Source organism: the organism of the source record quoted next, unplaced genomic scaffold (assembly GCF_019419815.1).
Source record: "Pyrus x bretschneideri cultivar Hongxiangsu unplaced genomic scaffold, Pyrus_bretschneideri_v1 Contig63, whole genome shotgun sequence".
In the NCBI taxonomy this organism is placed as follows: domain Eukaryota; kingdom Viridiplantae; phylum Streptophyta; class Magnoliopsida; order Rosales; family Rosaceae; genus Pyrus; species Pyrus x bretschneideri.
The window spans coordinates 1,679,598-1,695,070 of record NW_025999802.1 but is presented as its reverse complement, the minus strand read 5'-3'; the positions used below and the strand labels follow the sequence as shown (position 1 = coordinate 1,695,070).

The 15,473-nt window shown below is 33.0% G+C and overlaps 3 long non-coding RNA genes across 3 annotated transcripts; all 3 read left to right on the top strand.

Moving 5' to 3' along the window:
• Positions 1 to 4,999: 4,999 nt before the first annotated feature.
• Positions 5,000 to 6,218, top strand: LOC103947035. Its single transcript, XR_007254008.1, has 2 exons — positions 5,000 to 5,948; positions 6,065 to 6,218. It is a non-coding gene; the product is annotated as an uncharacterized LOC103947035 (long non-coding RNA).
• Positions 6,219 to 8,746: 2,528 nt separating this feature from the next.
• On the top strand, positions 8,747 to 10,922 carry LOC125472057. The gene is made up of 2 exons (XR_007254035.1): positions 8,747 to 10,424; positions 10,576 to 10,922. It is a non-coding gene; the product is annotated as an uncharacterized LOC125472057 (long non-coding RNA).
• Positions 10,923 to 11,801: 879 nt separating this feature from the next.
• Positions 11,802 to 13,834, top strand: LOC103931852. Its single transcript, XR_664889.3, has 2 exons — positions 11,802 to 12,209; positions 12,359 to 13,834. It is a non-coding gene; the product is annotated as an uncharacterized LOC103931852 (long non-coding RNA).
• Positions 13,835 to 15,473: the final 1,639 nt, after the last annotated feature.

Here is a 15,473-nt window from a genome sequence, read left to right as displayed (position 1 = left end):
GGATCCCCAACTTAGTAGATTAAGAGGAAAAGATCCGGAAATGATCACTTTCCATTAAAAATTAGTAGAAGGCTCAAAAAGAGCCAGCAAAACAACAATAGATAAAGTAAAAAGTCCAAGCAAAATGAGAAAGACAACCAAGAAACAATTGGAGCCTTCGCAAACTTAGGCTTGAAGTTTGCCAAAACAAATAACAACAAACACCCTAATTTCAAGTAATTTAAACTAAACTGTTGCTGCCATTACGTTCTCGGATGAAACCAAACTCTAAACCTAAAAAGTAGATACCAGATTCAGGTTATCTTTACAAATCTCTAGATTTATTAAATAATAAATTGGAACTCAAAGCCTAATTAATCATTGTCAATTCAATCTTCTCCCTAAGATCCGATTTCATTTAGTCTATCAAACAAGCCCTTAAGGTTTGCCCACCACCAACTGACTATAAATCGCAATTTTCAAAGTATCAAGCAAAAGGTACGAGGCACTAATTGGGGTTGGGAATAGAATGAAAGGTCCCATCCCAACTAATTGGAGCCGTTAGTGGGATTATCTTTTAACGGTGGAAAATCTAAAGTTGTGTTCATGTTGTCTGCCGTTTAGTCTATTGGCATTGTCTTTTTCATTTTTCTTTTTGAAAAAATGTGTAGGTATTATTATTAGTGACATTACTATGTTATTCAAATTATGACATCTTTATTTATTTATTTATATATATGTACATATATTTTAAAAGTGAAACATATCAATTATGTCGTTATCATAATAATTTAATTATTATTATTGCTACAATATTATATTTACGAAAAATGTAAATGGTTCGCTCATAATCTAAAATAGAATGTTTAAATTAGGGAGATTAAACTTCTGAATTAAAAATTTTAAATTAAATGATGTGGTTGTTGATGATTAAATTATTACTTAAGTGTTGATTAACGTGTTTACTTCCTATTGGTGATATATCATTTAGTTTAAAATTTTAGTTGAAAAATAATCTCCCTAAAATTACCCGAAATAAAATCGCAGGTCAGTTGTTAACTTGTTAAGTTTGCCATGCCTCTAATCTTTGAGAAATCTCTAGGGCTACCCATACTGCAGCTCATTCCTAAGTATGCGACGGAGTGGAACTCAAGTAGAGTTTCCATTTTCTAAGTTGTGGGTGAAGAAAGTAACTTACATGGTATGTGTGTATATATCATAACTGTGATATCTCATGTCATTAACATAAAGTCATATGAACAAATATTGATAGATATATTTATATTACTGACACAGAACATCATGATGATGGTAGATTTGTACTATGAAAGTCTTTCTTGTGAGATATAAACCTGTGAGAAATCCTGTAGAGAGTATGAAGCTCATTTCGAAGAAAGAATAGACATTATATGTACTTGTAAGAAATTCAACATATTATCAACTAATTTTGAAATAAAACCTTCCTTCAAGTTTTACCAATACTTTGTAGCATCTTTCAGTAACAACAGAATCCAATATATTTGTAAGGTGATATCAACTGTTCACTGACTATTCCTTTACGTGATTTGCAAGATAATTAGGTTGTGGAGTGAGGACAAATATAAATATGAGTTTCAGAAGTTGATACAAACCTACGGTTCTGATCTGAAGCAGTAAAATTACCATTGCTGGGAAAGGGACGCAAAAACTTTCTGGAAATGTATGTACAGAGACCCAACAAACACACATACACACACACACACACACACACACACACCAAGTTAAAAGTAGTTGGTTGAGGACAATATGTGGTAGTTGGTGGGGTTGTGTTCATTTGGGGGTTGGTACAGTTTCAAGCTTCAACACGCACCAAACAAATTACACGACGTTGTGGACGTGATAAACCCTAATTAGCTAGTAATATGAACAATGATACTTTTGACGCGAGAAGCAGGAGCAGGATATGCAGTTTCCAACGTATAACCTTGATGTTTGGGTCCCACTTACATATTTACAAAATATAGAAACCATCAAAAGAATTCAGGTGGGGTAGTTGTTGAAATTTTAGTTTCAAATCCATTAATTCTTTGAACTTTTTTATATTATGGGGACGGGGGTGGTGCATTGCTATAACATATTTAAGGAGACCACATATATGTATCATATTAGTATACGATATGATGTGATAAGTGATATGTACATAATGTGTACATTCTGCATTAATTAATAAATTTATTTAATTGGATAATGGTTGTTGCCACATCATGTGATATAATAATATGGTACAAATTTGTGATATTTCTATCATTATTACTCTATTCATATTATATACATCCAATAGATAAATTTTACGGAAAATTTTGATTTAGGTAGGCCACAAATCTTTCGTGAATTTTGGAAATGCAGTGACCATAATTTCTTTAAATTAATCTGATCAATCAAATTTTGTGTAATTTTTATTCATTTTTTAGTGTTTGTGTTTTATTTTTATGTACATATGATTATGGCAAGGCATGAATCGAACTCAGGATCTCGGATATAGCCTTATACCGGTGAATGTTGTTATTGTTGAACTTTTGAACGTATTAGTTGAACTTTTCAACTTTGAGGTATTAGTTGAACATTTCAACTTTGAGCTTAAATTGACTAATTTAATTGACTCTTATACTTTATGACCTAATTTAATTGATATTATTATTCTTTATCGTACCCCACATTTATGATAAATTAATTTCCATCTCATGTAGTCTCAGTATTATACGATCGGTGGTTGCATATTTTTGTTGCTCAAGTAAAATGGTACGCCAAAGCGGTGTCCGTGGCCACAAGAAATGCATACGTGAGAATTCGAACTTGGATTAAAGGTTCCAAAATTATGCTTATTTTCCACTACACCAACCCTTTAGGCCTCATTTGAAAGGAATGACTAATTTGGATAGGACTATACACTACATTGAAGGCATTTTGAAGGAAGAAATAGATGAGAAATTCCTATTTTGTCTAAGGTGAAGGTCACCCATGAAGAAAAGATATCCCTACTAGTCTCCATTAAAATGGTAGGATCAAAAGGGACAACTTTTCTTTATGAGTAATCTTCAACTTGAACAAAATAGGAAAGTTATCATTCATTTTTCCCTTCAAAATGTCTTTAATATAGTGCGTAATCATATCCAAACCAATTATCTCCATCAAACGACATGTTTATGTATCCCTTGAATAAAATTAACCGTGGGACCCTAAGTAATATATATATATATATATATATATATATATATATATATATATATATATATATAGGATCCTTTAACAAGAGGGATCCCCATTTAAAAAAAAAATTGGAGAAACCCTCTTGACCGTTAGATTGACTTTAATGAAAAGTGTGCGGCCTGTGATTTAATCTCAACAACACAATTTCATTAAAACCAATCTAACGGTCAAGAGGGTGTCTCCATTTTTTTTTTTAAATGGCGATCCTTCTTGTTAAAGGATCTGATATATATATATATATATAGATGATGTATTGATAATCAAAATCATCATCCCTAAATATATGCTTATATAGATGATGTATTGATAATCAAAATCATCATCCCTAAATATATGCTTACTATATTAACTAAATAACATAGGCTCCAATGTTAGCTTAAATAGATAATAATTAACTAATGTAGGCCCCATTAAAATTTTAAAACTACCCTTGGACATGCTAGCTAGCTAGATAGTGATTATCGACAATTGGTTAATTATGTTGGTTGAAGTTTACCTCTACCGTTAGTTTTCTCCTTTTGATCTCAGCCTCTCAGGAAAGATTACACAGATTACACATGCTCATGTCGTCCTCCGCACATTCTTTAGCTTAATTTCTTGCCGCGATTGACTTCTCAGTCCTTATAAAGCAGCTGGTAGCTAGGCAGGCTGCATTAATAGCTTCCCATTTTTCTTTTTCTATATACTTTGTCATGATTAGCTTATATAATTATCCCTAATAAACAATAAAGACAATTAACACTCATTTTGCTTCATTTATTCTATATATACGTTAAAGGGTAATAATAGGAAGACCTTAATTTAGACTAAATTTGTAAATCATATGACATGATTTTTTATGATTGGATTATTACTTAAGTGTAATTAATGTGCTTATTTCTTATTAACGACATATCATATTATTTGCAAATTTTGTATAAAAAGTTAAATCTATTACTAGCATTATTACACACACGTTAAATTACCTAGTTGAGTGATATGATCCATTTTGCTTCATATTATTTGTTATAATTTCAGTCATTCTCAACTAAACTTTTGTTGATATTTATTTTTTCCCCATATGCCGCATGAAAAATGAATCGACAACTTTGTATGTCTTGAAAAAGTTAGCCAGTTAACAACTTCGTTTATTTTTATGTTAAGATACTTTTGGTTTTTATGTATTAGGATTTTCTGATAAAGTAAGGATTAAGATTGCTTTCTTATAATCTTTTACAGTTTAATAGACTGCTTCCATGTTCATTGATTTCCTAATTTGTTTCAGATATTTAATTAGGTGTTTATAAATACACTTCTTGTATCGCAATAAAACTAAATCAATGTAGTTCTTTGATTATGCAGTCGTCTTGACAATTTATAATCCTTTTTTTATTTTTTGTGTCTATGATATAAGAACCAGAGTTTGTAAATCGGATGTTGGATGTATGTATGTACAGTGTATACCAGCAAGTTGCACGCATGCAATATTGCATGTGAAGACGATGCACTGCAGTTTTTTCGATTGTTTAATTAAAGGAGGTGACGAGGTTGAGTTTTAACCTAGGACATCAGAGATCGTTTGGTAAATTTTGTGAAACTGTTGAGTCCTTCTCCTATATATCGACATAAGATATCGAAAAGGTACTGGCCAATATGATCGGCATGCGTCGGTGTCTAATGACATAATGTGGCAATTGGCGAGGTAGCTCAAAACGGAAAACCCACTTAGCTGAATAAAAACAAATAAATTCAGAGAATATAAATAGAGAGAGAGAGAGAGAGAGAGAGAGAGAGCACGGAAGGGTTTTGGGTAATTGGTAGATAAGAAATAAAATCATGTGAGCGGTTGGACAAGAACATCAAGTATTCGACCCTATGATTCTATCAACATTTCAGAATCACACGAGCACAGCTAACCTCCCTCATTGTCGTCTTGTTTTCTTTTCTTACTAATGCTATCTCTCTCTCTCTCTCTCTCTCTGTGTTGGGTGATGATTACGTAATTCCACTAGCTTCTCCAGCATGTACTTTAAGGAAGGTGCTGACCAGTGCTTCTGGCCGATCAACAACAATCGATAGAAGGTATAACAGTAGGCCAAAAACAAGTAAGATTAACTTAAAGAAGGAAAAATTAAGATCAAATGAAAAGAAAGAGAAACAATTTGTGTACATCATATTTTTTGTGTTATAAAATGAGTACATGGGATAGTTGTACATATCTCTCACTTCTACATATTTTGAAAAATAGTGAATGTACCGTTATTTAGTAAGTTTTGTATTGTTTTTCTATTACGTTTGTAATTATATTAATACTATGGTCTTGATCGATAATGGTTTTTGCTTTATTTGATTAATGAAATATTTTACCTTCAAAGAAAGTAGAACTATAACATTACGTTTCAATGTTCTCAGTACACATAAAAATATCTCTATCGACAGAGGAGCTAGAGGAGAGGTTGTTAAGGATGAGAGGCACATGACATGCACCATTCAATTCCCTAATCTCCTCATGTGTCACCCGTGAGTCAAAGTCAAACCCCCTCTCTCACGTGTCAAATGTAGTTCGATCACATATGTTCCCACTTTCACACGCTTCAACCCCTCCTCACTCAGATATTTTTTTTTTAATTTTATTTTATATAATGATCAATTAATATATACATCAGGTCTCTATAAATTGAGCCTCCGATGCTTATGACAAAACCAGGCTGAGCTACCACATATGCTCTCTGCCCAGATCAAAGGTACTTGCTCCTCTTCTTTTTATCATATCTTCTGCGTTATGCTATATGTGTTTTACTTAATTTTGGTAATTTATAAGTTACATGTATTCTGAGTACAACAATTTATTGCTTTCCAGATGGATATAAATTAACCAACTTATAGAATCTGAAGGAAGAGACTCTATGCTAACTTTATATATGGGTGAGTAGATTCCATGCGATGCTTGTCATGCGAGCAGTCCTTTCTTGGATTGCCCTTTGTTTCGTTGTCTGTTCGACCTTGATATAAAACCAAACCCTAGCTCGAATTGTCTTGCATATGTATAGGATTAGAGAATATTATTCTGCTGCCTTTATGAACAGGACGACTTTATTTTCTTCTTTCATGAGGAACCAGATTTGTTTTATGTGTCGATCAACTTAATTGATTGATTAATTAATATAAACTCACCTGGAAGATGTGCCCACCTCCATGAAATTTGTAAGACGAACTGACTTATTAATAATTTGACTTGCATGAATATGCACTTACATTTGTGCGTTTGTGTATTTTATGTGTTGTTTGGTAGGTGTAAGCGCTAAACTAGATGTACAGCTTTGCATGTGATTTTCAGGTGCACTGAGAATTCAAAAACGCTATAAGTAGTTTAGTTGGGTACATATGTATGTATATATAGAGTGATAGAATATTCATTCAATTTCAGCCTCCAACATTCTGAACTTTAGTTTAATTAGAGTTCTGATTCATGAAGTAAAAGTTTATGAATCTGGTCCTTGACCTTGTCACACTACAAAGCAATGGTCAATATTAGAAACATTGAAGTTACCCAAAAAGACCTTTAAGGATATATAATACTCACGAGTTTTTCGTTAAGGAACCAAAACTCCAATTGAATTAATTAAAATTCCGCAATCATTGCTCCATTTAAATTATGTTAAGTCTATAAGTTAGTTTCAATAGGAATCTATATGCTAGTTTCGGTACGAATATATATGTTTGTGTTTACTTCATTTTAAACAATAATTCAATTAGTGGCATATATTGTATTTCTTGTGACATAAGGAGGGTAAGATATTTTAAAACAACAGAAATATGGACCGCTAATTAAGGTTGAAAGCAAGGTTAAGAGTCTAGCACATGTAGATGGAGAGAATGATGCATTCAGAGTATCATACACTAAAGATGAAAGTCTGCATTATGTGCTTAAAAGATCTCTGGCCTCTCCATCTATTGTCAATTAGTTTTGGTTCATATGCTTTTCCATGATTGAGGGTCAACGGCAAGGTGAAAATAAGGTGAAGGATGTTGGAAAATACTTCTCCATACAGTTTAATATTCTAAAACTCTAGCTCAAGATGTAATACTTTCAAGTTACCCTAAAACTCTAGCTCTCCTCCTCCATACAGTTTAAGTAATTTACCATACTACAGGAGAAATAACTTGATTGATTCCCTCTCTATAGCTAGCTAGAAAATGGCTTATTGTATATTTATTACAGCAATTCCTGCTTGAGTTGAAATGGATTGGTTCCTTAATCTCAAACCACTAGTTTTAATTTCCATCTAAGATGAAGTGAGGAGGCCTCAAAACCATTAACAGGTTTGATAATAAAGATGAGTAGATCATTAAAATTCCTTGTACTGCCGAGGTTTTTAAAGTTAATTATTTGATCTCACATAAATATTATTTATCTCAACTTGATAATAATTTGCTGAAAAGATATGAAATAGTTGTATCTGCAAGAACTTGATGTGGTTAAAATAAATAATGTGTGCGTACATATATATGTATATTTTATATGTTATATTGTATATCAATCTGTAAATGCAGCGTACCCTCACCTCCTGCAGCCTCTGCCCTCCCTCGACCCCAGCCTCTCCCCCGGCCCGTCTCCTACTCCAAGCTCTCCCCTCCGGCGACCCCATCCCCAATTCTTCCTCCAATATCTCTCCATCGACCCCGCCCTCTATCCGTCATCTTCTATCCCAAGGCAGCCATGGTAGCAGGGAGGGGGAAGGTGGTGGCTATTCCCGCGAAGTACTCCGATGGTGCTTCCATGACTTCCTCTGAAAAGAAGATGCTAATTGGGTGTAGGGTCGATGGAGAGAGTTTAGGGGAGGAGATGGGATGGGAGACCTGGAAATGCTTGCTGGTTTATAGACATGGAAGGCTGGGCAATATCTCAGTGAGGGAGAAGAAGGATGTTTGGATACTAGAATAGTAAATTTATGATAATAAGTTTGAGTTAGGTGTTGGTATTCCAACAAAGACACGTGTTGATATTCTATTGTGAGCAGTACAAAGGGTCATGACCGTTCATGACCTAAGTGTATATTGTTCCGTTTTCATGGGCACCAGTACGCCATCCATTAATCCAAACAATATAAGAAAGCCAACGAATTTAAAAAATAAAATAAAATAGTTTTAATGAAAAATAACAAATAAAGGTGTAGTAAATAGTATCACAAAAATGTAAAAATGTGATTTTTCGTTAAAAATGAACAGTATTTGGAGTGTTTCATTAAAATTCCCCAATAAATTAATGATAATTATTTGACAATGATAAAGACTAATTAGAATTTCCTATAAAAATAATGACTAATTAGAATTAGGGCTTCTAAATTGAGCGAATCTTTTTCCTGTGAAATTGAGTGAATTTAGTGAACCTAGCTAGTTAGCCTTCACTATTTTTTTTCACCTAATAATTTGACAATATTGTACTTATATATGTCGACACTTCCCTGTCACGTACAAGTTACGCAAACATTTTGTTTCCCTTATTCTTGGCAAATTGGAAGTAGGAAGCTTATATACACACACACACACAAAATATAATATGTTATTTCATATCAGTAATACAAGGCTTGTGTGCGTAGTTGGACATATGTCATTCTCTCTATGTGTGTGGCTTATGGGCTTTGTGTTCTCATCATCTATATACATACACACACGTATACAATGCATTGCAGCCTGTTTAACATAGCAGGTATATATAAACGAAAATTTAGGAACTGTTAACTACGTTGGTCTCACCAGCTAGCATTGATTGTTAAAAGTGCGAATTCTACATCAGAAAATTAAAAACATTATATATATGCTTATAAAGTGTTAAGCGACTCTCGCTTTGTTCATTGATTTCGCCCCAACACGATCATGTGATCGATCAAATTAGAGAGACCTATTTATATGAGTAGTGAGTAAATGGAGCCAGGAAAACCACGTTAAGTATATTTGATAGGGTATGCAAATGCAAGGTCGATCTGACAATGAATATGAGGTGTATGCAAGGGACTGTTCGCTTGACAAGGTTTTGCATGGAATGTGACACCTCCATCGATCGCTAACTCTCTCTCTCCAAGTTGTATATTGATATGTCAGTTTCCAATGGACCACATTACAACCACACCCACATGCAAATGGCAGGCATCCTGCTTAAATTCCGGGTCCGATCTCTCTTTCTCTTTCAAGTATATTGTTCTGTGTTTTTATTTTTTTTTTATATTTTGGTTGAATAAACTATCCTTTACTTATAAAAATAACTAAAAATTGACTTTCTTTAAAAAAATTGGGAACTGATTGCTACTACTGAATTATATAAACTGACTATATTGGAGTGTTAACAACAATTCTTAAATTTTATTCACAAATACTTATAACTTATTACAAAGTTGGAGCATGTATGTTCTTCTCAGCCCTACTTTTAACTAATTGTACAATTCAGTATGTAGATTAGCTTATCGTTCATCTTTATTTCCCTTATAGCTAAATATATGTAATAGCTGATTTGATTTGTTTTCAATTACCCAAGCAAAGCCCGTGGATGATGACATGAATTACAAGCAATCTGGTCTTAGCTGGCATAAGCCAATATGGTAAGAAGGATGTGGGATTGATTTCTGCACATCCCTTTTTAGTTATGATCCTTTCTTTTTAATTTTTTTACTATTATTAGAACATGGAAGAGTTTGAAACCATTACAATAATTTAAAGAATGAGAAATTTCAAACCCATAACGCATTGGCATAAACCCAACACCTATCCACTAAGATATTAGATCACATGTGCTCTGAGCCCTTTTCTCTTGTACTTTGTACAATTCAACAGTTAAAAAAAGAAGAATGTACGTGACCTGAAAAGAAAAGTGGTGTGTAGAACTGACTTCACTTACATCGATCAAATGCGACGAACTAGACATATAGGGTCTCACATGTGCGGAGCTGCTCTGCCTACTTGTCTCATGTATGATATTTGTATATGCATCAATTGCAAATGAAGGACGCAAGTATCGTCCTTATTGGTATGTATAATAATGTTGTGTAGGAAAAAGCTAAAACGTATGATGTGCGAAAAGGAAGTTTTCATACCTAGATCACCGCAAGGCCAAGCTATCTGAGGACTCACTTCTCTTCCCTTGCTACATATATAATATGTTGGAAAAATATCTATCTTGAAATCTCTTTGAAGTCTAAATTTCAACTTGTAGTTTTCTACCAAAGGTAAAGGAAAAGTTGGTGAAAAATAAACTCTCTTTTTATGTATCTTGGTGCCCGAGATTCTAGGAAAACTATTTTGTGTATTAACTAGATCTCCCTGCGGAGCCGGCACTATTGCAAAATTTTGAGGACTGTTATTTGTTATCATCTGCAGAAAAGAAGATTTACTTAGAGAAGAAAATTTGCTTAGAGACGAGTCTTATTAACAAAGGAGTATACCTAGTAGACCTCCATCAGCTTGAAGCCTGGCAAGATCTCTGATGAGCAAATTATATATGTTGCCTATCCAGTTAATTAACTCTAACCGAAACTTGTTTAAAACGCTCATGATCAAACTAACACAAGTAAAACCGTCTCCAGTTTCCTATCGTTGATAGCGATGTTTACAGAGGATGCATGTGCTACAGTTTGTTATAATTTTTTGGTTCGATTTCTAGCAACATATATAGTAGGAACTATGATCTCCCAAGCCCTAATTATACAGAGGCTGAAATTTTTCTTTGTTAAGCTTTTTGTCTTTTTGATTATTTGCAGAGTGAGAGTACTCTACAAATTTAGTTAAATAAGTACCTGTACTTATTTATTTAGCTCAAATTAAGCACACGTATAATGCAGTATATCCCACATATATATATATATATATATATATATATAATGTGACATCATGCATGGACAGTGGAGAACGCAGGTTCATCGTTAAGTATATGAATTAACAATAAACCACGTTGCTTGGCCTTTGTAATAATGCCCTAGTACCCTTCCACAACCGCAAATATTTTTATATATATTGATGAATCCACATGGCAAAATTAAGCTTATTTAATCTTGCATGCATCCTACAATTAACCAAAAATGGATTTCTAATAATATTAGGTTTATATCATGCAGACTTCATTTTAGTCATATTAGTTAAAGTACTGGTGTGATTTTCCTTCCACACGAGTTCGAGCTCCTTGTTCGTAATCTAAATTACCAATTCACAAAAAAAATTTTGTCAATCAAAAGAAAGTGAAAATGCCAAATGAACCTTGTCAACAAAACTAAAGAAAAGTAACTAAAATACAAATAACAGGCAATATAGTAAATTACACGCAAAATAATTTTATTATGCCTCAACGCCTAGCAACCATATTAGTTGCTGCCATTTCCTCTTCTACGTTTTTCTGCAGAATAAAATGAACTTTTAGTGATGAAATAGTTATCTAGAAACAGTTGCTAAAGATATGAACAACCTTTCAATAACAAAAACTCTTTTGAGGGTCGTCACCATAAAGTTTTAGCAGCCATTTTATATTTTCTTTCTTTGTAAAATTTATAAAATTTTAATAAGCACATACATAGTATGTGTACAATTACTAATTTAAGTGAAGCAAGCTAATGAATTAATTAAGGTCATCTTGCCATAAAGTAGGGACATCAACCTGGTCCACCACTTTAACATTTTTACAAGAATGTCGGATTAGTATACTCTGGTTCTAAATCCTAATCTAAAATAGCAGCTACAGTTTACATCGTCGATTGATCCTCCATCAATCGATCTTATCTATAATTAATATTTTTTAATGAGATGGAAACATAAACAACTAAATACCGGTTAGTCAATGATCTGTCACGTGTAAGGATTTAGCTGATATGAAGATCCGTATAGAATTCGCACGCTCACCCAATAATTAACAATTGTGATAGCTTGAAAAAGGATAGCAAGGTTCCTTCTTATCTCTATAAAATGAAGCTCAACCCAGCAACTATATTACACCTCCTAGTTAGGTCTCTTCCTCAAAAGATCAGGTTCTTGTCTTCCTCTCTTCTTAAGCTTTGGTGTACATATATACGTTCTTCCGAATAGGTAGTTTTGCTTATTATTTAGTTCGATTTATGTACTTAATCCAGATCACCGTGTTTGTCGTGTTTTTTTTTTTTTTTTTTTTTTTTTGCAGGAACCAAAGAGATATTGAACAACCATGGTCGAAGATGGCGAGGGATGTATTTGACATGTTTTGATGATACGGGTGAGTGGATTCCATGCTATGCTTGTCAAATGAGCAGTCCCTTGCAAATTAATCTTAGTTTCGTTGTCTGTTCGACCTGAAACTACGGTAAAGGCTAGGTATATAGTACCCCTCACAACCCTAATTAGAAGGTAATCGTGTTTTTTTTTTATATAGATTAATCAACTTGATTGACCATCTAACAAATTAAACAAGGCAGCTTCGTATTAGATAACTATATATTGAGTAGCATCTTGGTATTTGACCCAGTAACCTAAATTATAGAGTTACTTTAATGCATAAAATAGTCAATAACCTAGAAAGAAGAACGTAAATTAAAACTCCCAATCTTAATCCTGTTTATGCATTTATTGGATAATTCATTTGGAAAGCGGTTTAGGTATATCTTTTGGCTCCTTCTTTTCCTTTCGAAATATGAAGAAGAAAGCAATTGAAAATATAGTAATAGGCTGGCTATCCCTTTTGCGGTAATCTAACATAACTTTGATAGTCGTTGGACTTTTACCCTAGTTTTTGCAGTTGCAGCTGCCCGGTATCGATTTTTCAGGTGTACGTAGGTTACACACCCAAACCCAGTCCAAAAAGTAGGCAGGCTTATGATCTTTTTGTTTTTCCAAGACATATAGTCATCTTTAATATCAAATACCTGAACTCACTCTACTAATTAAATTGGATGTGAAACCAATCTAGTTACCAAATTAGATTAAGTTGCTTCCACAGTAGCATTTTCTTGCTTTCGAACTGCAGAATAATTAGCATAAGCCGCATAGGTACATCCTTAATTAGAAAAATAATGTGGCTAGGAGAGACCTAGTAGTGACTAGCTAGCTAGTCTGCTACCTGGAATGTTGATAGGTCGAACAGACAACGAACCTGATGTATAAAGCAATTAGAGACTGTTCATTTGACAAGGGTTTGCATGGAATTCAACATCTTGATTCTTGACCTAGATGTTTTCATATGAAGTTTATTAATTAGGAAGCAGATCAACTTTCATCAAAAAGGTGATCGTGTCCAGGTAATTCACTTAGTCTTTCTTAGCTAGTCTAATCTAATCAACTTTTCCCTTCTTTCTTCAAATGAATATGATATTTCTTGACAAATTCCAACATGTGCTTTGTGACGATGGAGGCTCAACTGCCAGTGAAGGGACGATGGAGGATCAAGATCAGTTACTACGTAGAGGCTCCATTTGATACGAATGCCAATATTTTAGAGCGAAGGGTCAAACGGTCCACTACTATATATCATCTGCAGAACACGATGAATATTATGGTGGTTTTAATCATAAATTGTATCAGTGTAATTAAAAGTAGAACATAAGTAATTTAATTTTGTCAACATTATAATGTGAAATTCTTGTATTTTTATTTGTTAACCATTATATAACGTGAAATTCATAAACCTCTTTTACGCTAACCAAATTTATATACGATTTTGAAAATTATAGTATTCATCAAAATTTATCATTATATGCACGTACACAATCATTGAACACTCAAAGTAGAAGTTCCTACGTACTCAAAATCATTCATTCCTGATTTATAAAACTTCATGTTTATAATCGGAACCATTCATATTATAAATTACTCTATAAAAATAACTTATGCAAAAAAAAATCAATTAAAACTAAGGTCATTAGTCATCGAATTGTATAAAAACAGATTAACTGAATTGGTATAAGCAATACGAACTGTATAAGTATTTACTATAATACATTAACTAAACGACTTTAGTTTTAATTCATTTTTTGCGGAGATGATTTTGAAAAGAAAATAATAATAATAATAATAATAATAATGTGCATTTTGACATACATGTTTGTCTCACTTTCTTATTTTATTTTCTTAACCTTGTGATGTTGTTCGATTTGTTTTGTATGTCACACCTTTAGGTTTGGCTTTAAAGGGGTTAAGTTTTATGTCCCCCGGGCCTCCTTTCCTTGTATCTTTATTGTTTTCATTTCTAGAGGGGTTATGTTTATGTTCCCCCTCACTAGGTGTAACTTCTTTTTTCGTTATCAATATAATTACCCTCGTACCGTCGAGGTTTCCTAAAAAAAAAAAAAAAAAAAAAAAAAATCTTTGCAATATGATTTATAATATAAACAGTTCTGATCATAAGCACAGAGCTTTATTATTCAAATTGAATATAAAAAATCTTAAGTAGAAGCTCCTACTCATTTCCCTCCCTACACTCTCACCACTGGACTAACCTCAGCTGTAGACTCATTTTGTTCTCAAATGATCTGATTCACTTTTATAACAAATGAACATATTAATATTTGTTATCAGGTTTACAAATAAAATTTCTGATTTGAACTTTTTCTATCTTCTTTTGAGGGGTGAATAAAGTGAAGTGCGTACCAATCGATCAAGATTTGTGCATGCATGCCCCCGTCCATACCCAAATATAGAAAATGAGTGAGTCTGCTTTATCAATTATCAGTTTAATTGTGTATGGGTTCGTCAGATGCAAACAAATGCAAGAGAATCGCGGCCGATTGGGTGGTCGATGCAACAAATACAAACAAATATGTTCTTGGCAAATCACAAGGAGTTGTCATTTCCATTTTCATTGTGGTTGTGTACCATTCATCCAAACAATCACTCAAATAAATAAACGAACGTAATAAATTTTTACCATTCGATCTGTCTATCTTTTAGAACCTCATTCATAGATCATCCTTGCTTAGACAAATAAAAAAACTATTAAGACACTCATTTGTAGTAAAGAGAATAAATGAATACGATTCTACAAAGAAACTCTAAATTCTTGATCCAAAGTCATATGGTTTCAAATTTAGATGATTTTTGTTAGACATGATCTTTTAGGAAAGACTTAAAAGATAAACGGTTTGGATCGTTGCAATATATTATAAAATGGGCCCCACAAAAACATATGTAAAAAATTGTGTGACAAAATCGGTGCCACAGAATCATCTGATGATTAAGTTATTTTATATTTCTATTGTGAGGCTTAATCACTCTTCCACTCTTTTAATGTAGATAATATCATTTGTTGAAAAAAAAAAAAAAAAAAA